The sequence below is a fragment of the Ursus maritimus genome, unplaced genomic scaffold, assembly GCF_017311325.1.
Source record: "Ursus maritimus isolate PB19 unplaced genomic scaffold, ASM1731132v1 scaffold_15, whole genome shotgun sequence".
Taxonomy (NCBI): domain Eukaryota; kingdom Metazoa; phylum Chordata; class Mammalia; order Carnivora; family Ursidae; genus Ursus; species Ursus maritimus.
In genome coordinates, this window is record NW_024423897.1 from 5734975 (window position 1) to 5742480 (window position 7506).

Genomic DNA, 7506 nt, shown 5'->3' on the forward strand with positions numbered 1-7506 from the left:
GCTCTCTTCAAATCTAACTGGTCGTTAAAAATATTTAAGAACCATCTCACTTTTTTTCTTTCCCTTCACCCTTTTGATTTTTGGTCTATCTGTCTCTGTGTCTTGCTCTGCCTGTCTTTCCCTCCTTGCTTCTCTCCCTGTTTCTTGGCTTGAGAACATTGAGGGAGTTAGTCCCTGAAGTCAGAAGGAGTGTCGGACCTCCTCCTTTCTGACACTGCCCTCCTCAAGCCCCGCAGCCTCCTGAGCCCAGTACCAGCTCAGCACCTTGGTGAAGGCAAACCCTTTTATATATCGCTGTAATTTTCCCTGGCCTCAGAAACTCACAGCTAAGCCTCTTTCCTCATGCTCCTAAATGTAAATAAACATCATCCCCAGCTGGAAAGGGCAGGCTCATAAACTGGCTCTGCTTCTGCAAAGTAGGACTTTTTAACCAGAAAAAGGCAGATTCTGGTCTTCCTGCCTGGAGGGGGCAGAGAGGAGAGAGGCCAGAGGACCCAGAGGCTGGGAGGAAAAGAGAAAGGACAAGCAAAGGCAGGGGAGAAAGAGAGAGGGCAATAGAGGGGGGAAGGAGGGTTGCAGGAAAGCCCACGAGAGTCACCCCTATCTCTCTCACACCGTAGGTAAAGAGTTTAAAATTAGGTTTTCCATTTCACTGACTTGTAAACTGAGGCCACAGGAACCTTGATGCAATAGGAGGAGGAGGCTGAGTTTTTTCCACGACTGATGGTGGCGCAGCAAGGACAGGGAGGAAGGGGGTTTCGGAGCTCCTGAAGCCCCAGGAACTGAAAAACCACATTGTGCATCCTCTTTCTTCCAGAGAACGGAACTGGCCCTTCTGCTCTGCTCATTTAGCTTTGCATGCCAAGTGCATCTGGGGCTTCTGTCGTCTTCCAGAGAAGCAGCACGTTTCCTTGGCGCCAAGCACTGCCACTGGATTCCTGTTCTTTTCAGTTTTGGGGTCCGCCTGATGAACAACACCGGAACACCACTTTGCTGAAAGAGGAAAGCTTGTACAAGGCTGTGGTCACCTTAGCAGGAGGCGGTGGCCAGGCAGGATCTTCACGGGGGCGAGGATGTTGATGGAGGGTTCGAGAGAGGCCTCCCACCCTCCTCTCAGCCTCCCCATATAAGGGATGGAGGGAAAGCCCAGGTGAGAGGCTTCAGTCCCCTGTATATTCCCAGGCTTCTCCTGGCACAATCCACAGCACTGATGCTCAAAGCAGCAGCATCGGGATCTTCCTAACACCTAGACCAGCTGAGGACTCAGGAGCTAATCTGGCTTGCAGCTTGCCACCTCCGGAGAAAGGCCACAATTTGGCTAGAGAGCATTTCCTGTAGCTTGGACTGCACAGGGAGGGGGGCAGGGAGGTGGGAGAAGGGAGCCATGCTGCTCTGCTCTCTGCCAGGGTGAGCACAATCAAATCTCAATTAAGCCAAGGCTCAGGGAGAAGGCTCTCACATTTCTTGGGTTTCAGGTTATCTAAGTGGAAGCCCTGTGAGCTCTGAGCCTCGGCAGTGGAGGAAACCTTGCAACAGTGCCGGGCTGGTAGAGCAGGGCCATCACGCAGTCTTGGCACTGGGCTGCGAAAAGACGGTGACCAGAACTTAAACTCAGAATGGCCCCCGACAAGTCCCCACCCCGGGTCCTGTGCTTTTCTGATAAACCCTCACTGACAGTATTTGTTTGTCACGTTCCCTTTTTTCCTAAAAGGCAGGTGTAGGCGTCTGCCCATCTCTGGGTTCTGTGAAGTGGCTTCTGTTTCCTGAATGACTGTCTGGATTTCTCTTCTTCCTGTGGTTTGCCTGGCTAGTGCCGTTTTGCACTGACCTCTTGACCGGGATGAATGGCGGGCACCCACCCACCCTGAGCCTCTGTGCCTGGGTTTTGGTCACCAGAACAGTGCTGTGGCAGCCTTCGAGTGGCCCCAGACGGAAGGGCTGCAGACAGAGCTGGTCCGCAGGGCAGCGCTCGCCATCAGAACTATGGACGCTTTCGGAGACTGGTTGCCTTGCTCGGTTTGTCTCTCTCCTCTCTATCTCTGCCCAGGAGGACAGATAGCCTGCAGGTGGATCCCAAGAGCCAGGAAGCTTCTTTTCACCAAAGCAAGGAAAACAGCAGGATATGCCTGACCCAAGCCTTCCTGAAGACTCATCTTCCCCATCCTCAAGGAGCTGTGGAAACACCCCTCCTGGATTCCGGGGGTCCCTCCCCACTGGCCCCTTCCCCTCCCATCACCATGATGCTCTCTGGACAGAGGGCCCCTGCCCCACTTCTCTGCTTAGTCTGAGCTGAGTTGAGGGGAGAGAACACTGTGGGAGCAACAAACCTCACCACATTCCCTCATGGACTGAGGGTGGGGGAGAGGACCAGGTGAAAGGGGGTGGCAGGCGGGGGGGAGGCATGCCATGGAATTCTCATTCGTTGTCTCCCCAGAGGCAGCAGGTCCTGAAGGAAAGTTTGAAAGCACCAGTAACTAGCTGTGGTGCCAGATATGAACGGCCTCAGTTTCCCTTCCCATGCCTTCCCTTTGCACATGAACGTGAGCACACACACCCACATACTCGCCTCGCCACCCACAGCAGAGTCCGCTCAGTTTACAGTGGCCCCCTTTCCCACACTCCGCCCACCGTCCACACACCACGCCAGCGCCACCAACCCCAGACCCGAGCCTCGTCCCCGGAGCATGCGCCTTTACCAGCAAGGGCATCCTTGCCCCTTAAGAGAGATGAGCAAAGGGACCGAGATCTTTCCAAGCCACTGTACAGACGTGGGAATTTCCCTCCGGGTCAGAACCATCTCTCCTTGTCAGCACCTCCTTTGACCCTGTGAGAGAGAGAGGGCGATCTGATGCCCCCAAACAAAATGGAATTGCCTGTGACTCATACCCGGCCTTGCTGGTTGAGAAACCTACTTCCTGGGGGTGGGGGTGGGGGGTGGGGGAGCAGTGAAGACCTGGGACCAGGGTGTGTGCGTGTGTGCGGACGGGTATGTTCACAGTTGGCCTCCTCGGAAAAGGTCTGGTGTGTCCTAAAGTCTGTTCGGACATTTTCGCAAGAAGAATAAAAGAACTACATGAGAGCAAAAGTACTTCAGCCGCGTGAAGCCGAATTACCTGCTCCCACTCGGGTTGGGAAGGGAAGGCATTTATAAGACCGGCTCAGGGGCCCTGGGAGGTGCCGTCCAATACCCTTGCTGGAGTTCCCAGCTCTTGCCTCCTCCTGGGCTGCTACAGCCTTGGAGAGGCCACACTGCCTCCCTTCCTCTGCCACTTGTGTTGACATGCAGTTCTGCTTGGGGGGCAATGGGATTGTCATGCTGGATCTTGAGGGAACGGGAAGTGAAGCTGTTTTGGTTTTTGTTTGCATTTCTTTTGTTACTCTCACAAGCGGGAAATATCAGCTTGGATATAAACCAAATGGGGAACTGAGACACAGCACAGGATTTTGCCATTTTCTCACTTTGGTAGAACAGGGGTGAAGCACAGAAGTGCTTTCTAATGGTACAATTTAACTTTTAGGCAACAGGCCATAGTTTGTTCAAAGTGAGAAAAGGAGACCAAATCATGTTTGTTGAAACCTATTATTTTACCAAAATGTCTTATTTAATCTCTCCCCCAGAACCAGGGACATAGGTACTTATGTCCCCATGTTGTGGTGGGGACACTGAGGCCGAGAGGTGAAGTGGCTTGTCCAGGGTCATACAGGTATGCCATGGAAAGGAGTCTGGATATCATTCTGAGTTAGAGGCAGGAGTAATGCTTCAGTGAATGAAGGAGTGAGTGAATGTATAAACGTGACACATGTACATGGTTTTGAATGTAGTCTGTCGGTGTCTCGTCTCTGAATTGAGCCCTCAGCACCACCTTCACCTGGTCCTCTCCTCTGACCACTGGGTATCAGGTGAGATGACTTTTGTCCTGATCTCTAGGCAGGTGGCTGTTATTGGACAACCTTTTGGCCCCATCTCAGAACGAGGACAAAGGGACAGATAGCAGTCTTGCCTGGAAACAGTCTAAGGCTGGCCCTTACCTCCTGTTTTTCATGCCGTTCCCCAGGATCCTGGGAGAAGGGCAATCATATTCACAGGGATGGTGGGGGGAACTGGGGGATGTTGTGAGAATTCGGTAAACATAAAAGTTCAGCAACTGTTGGGCCGGATTTTGAATCCTTTCTCTGGCATTCATCTCTACGTGTATGACCTTGGGCAAGCCACTTCCCCTCTCGGCCTCAGTGTCCCCACCACGGCATGGGGACATAAGTACCTATGTCCCTGGGTCTGGGGGAGAGATTAAATATGACATTTTGGTGAAATTATATGTACTAGAGTGACTATGCGCTGGTCACTGAAATACACAATGTGTTGTGTGTGGGGGGGTCATTAAGAAGCTAATGAAAGCTATGTGTCAGCATCCCTCACTTTCATGGGCAACTTTCAAGACCCTGTACCTGATTTCGTATTCACTGTTTTATTTTTCTCAAAGAGCCTTCCTCTGTTCATTTTTGGAAGCCGCGGGCCTCACCAAGCCTGGATCCTCTTCTGGAAATGTAATGGAAATAATTTTGGGGAAAAGATTGTAAGTTCCATTTGGGCCATGTTGAGTTTGAGATGGATGAAAACATCTCTAGGTGGAGATGTTCTTCAAGGAGCATAGTGTGTTGATTGGATCCTAGGTCAGAGTTTGGATCCTGGCTTCCAGCTGTGTTTGGGAATCTGTCTGTGCTCAGTAAAATAGAACGATGATGTTCGTGGCAACTTCCTGGAGTTGTTGTAAAGATCAGATGAGACAATGTAGGTAAAATGCTTAAACAGCGCCAAGGGCGTAGTTGGTCCTCACAACAAGCTACATGTCGGCTCTTGGTATTACGTGGGAAAGTGCAGATCTGGGTGTCATCAGGGCGATGGAGGCCTTGGAAGGATCATACAGGAAGAGTGTGTTAGGGCATGATAAGACAGCCAAAGACAGAGCTCTGATGTTTATCAGGGTGACCAGAGGAAGAGGAACCAGCAAGAGTGGCTGACAAGGATCAGGGCAGGAGAGCGGGTCCTGGAAGCCAGAGAAAGAGAGATTATCCGGCAGGCACTTGGTCACGAGTGTTGCCTGCTGCTGAGAGTCAAGGCTCTGGTGTGGGCTTTGGAGGAAGTCATTGGTGAGCTTGTCAAGGGCTTCAGAGTGGAGTTGGACACTGAGACATGAACACACGTGCAGACGGCAAGTGTAGACCGTCCTCCGGAGGAGCCTGGCCATGGGCAAAAGAGAACAGGAGCAGAGAGAGAAAGAGAGAGAGAGAGCGAGAACTTTGGGGTGCTTGCTTTGTTTTGCTTTTGGAAGACACAAATTGTTTAGAGATGAAGCTCACAGGCTTTGGAGGCTGTGAAGACGAGTTGGGGGAGAAGATTTGAAATTTGGGAAAACAATGAAATCATTGATGGGAAATGGGGATGTCCTGGAAGGATTAGGAAGGGAAGGATCAAAGACAAGGTGAGGGGTCAACCCTGAATGGTTCTCTGAGTCTGGAAGGAAGGGGGCAAGTGGGGAGGTTATAAATAAGTGTGTATGTAGGAGGACAGGAAATGGGGGGTGATGCTTGTTGCCCTCAATTTTATTCTGTGAAGTGGGATGGTGGGCTGTCTGCGGAAATAGGCAAATATATAGAATTTCTCCAATTGTGGGGCATTTAGGAGAAATTGTGATTAAGAAACTTAAAATCTCAAAGAGGAAACCAGGGCTGCAGGAACCAAAGTCGATGATGAAGCTATTAATATCCTTATGATTTATTTTATATCAAATAACACAAAGCAGTGAACACAGCATACCGAGAGGACAACCCCGGAGGCAATCTGCACATCTTTATTAGTACTATGCAGCTCACTTTGCAATCCTTTGCTTGCTTGCTAGCTGCTGGCCGCTTTTCAGGCCCTTCCTACCCTGCAGTTTAAACAAAATGCTTATGAATTGATTTATTTAAATTATGAATCACTTGAAACATACAACAAAGTTGAAGGAATTTTATAGTGCATACCAATGATTCTACCATTAACACTTTACTAAGCTTGTTTGTTTATTTATTTTAAAGATTTATTTATTTGAGAGAGAGAGAGAAAGTGCACAAGTGGGAGAGGCAGGGAGAGGGAGAGAGAGAATCTCAAGCAGGTTGGCACTAAGCACGTGGAGCCTGACTCGGGGCTCAATCTCAGGACCCTGAGATCATGTCCTGAGCTTAAACCAAGAGTCGGATGCTTTTTTTTTTTTTTTTAAAGATTTATTTATTTATTTATTTATTCGACAGAGAGAGACAGCCAGCGAGAGAGGGAACACAAGCAGGGGAGTGGGAGAAGAAGAAGCAGGCTCATAGCGGAAGAGCCTGATGTGGGGCTCGATCCCGGATCGCCGGGATCACGCCCTGAGCCGAAGGCAGACGCTTAACTGCTGTGCCACCCAGGCGCCCCCAAGAGTCGGATGCTTAACCAACTGCACCACTCAGGCACCCCTAAGCTTGTTTATTTAAATAAACTTTTAATTTTAGAGCAATTTTCGATTTTCAGAAAAATTTTAATATCGTGAAGAGTTCCCATGTCCCATGTGCTACTTTCCTCTATCATTAACACTATACAATAATATAGTGCATTTATCACAATTAATAAACTAATATCAATGTATTATTATTATTTTTAAAAGGATGAGAGAGTAGGTATGTGGGGGGAGGGGGGAAGGAGAGAGAGAATCTTAAGCAGGCTCCATGCCTTGCTTGGAGCCCGACTACAGGCTCCATCTCATGACCCTGAGATTGTGACCTGAGCTGAAATCAAGAATCGCATGCTTAACTGACTGAGCCACCCAGGGGCCCCTATTGTGGTATTATTATTAGTGAAATGAAAATAGTTTTTTTTAGATTTCCTTAGTTTTTCAGACTTCTTTATTTTTTGCCTTATGTCCTTTTTCTGTTCCAGGATCCCGTCCAGGATTCCACAGTACATTCTGTTGTCCTGTTTCCTTAGGCTTCTTCCGGCTGTGACACTTCTTAGGCTTTCCTTCTTGTTGATGACCTTGACCGTGTGAGAAATAATGGTCAGGTATTTTGTAGAATGTCCCTCAATTGGGATGTGCCTGATGAATGTCCTTGCTTTTTAAAATTAATTGATATTTGTTTCCAGCTTTGCTGAGATCTCACTGGCGTAAAGCACTGCGTGAGGTTAAGGCATGCCGCGTGTTGAGTCGACACGCTTACACACTACGAGATGCTCGCCACAGCAACTTAGCTAGCACCTCCACCGCCTCACATATTTAGCATTTTTTCTGGTTAGAACACTTAAGACCTACTTCCTTACCAACCTTCAAGTATATAATACAGTGTTGTTAACCATTACCGCCAAGCTGTGACCAACATCACCCTGATTTTCCCCGTCCCCCAGCTTCTGGCAACCACCATTCTGTTTCTCTGAATTCAGTTTTTATTTATTTATTTTTATTTTATTTTTTTTAAAGATTTTATTTATTTATTCGACAG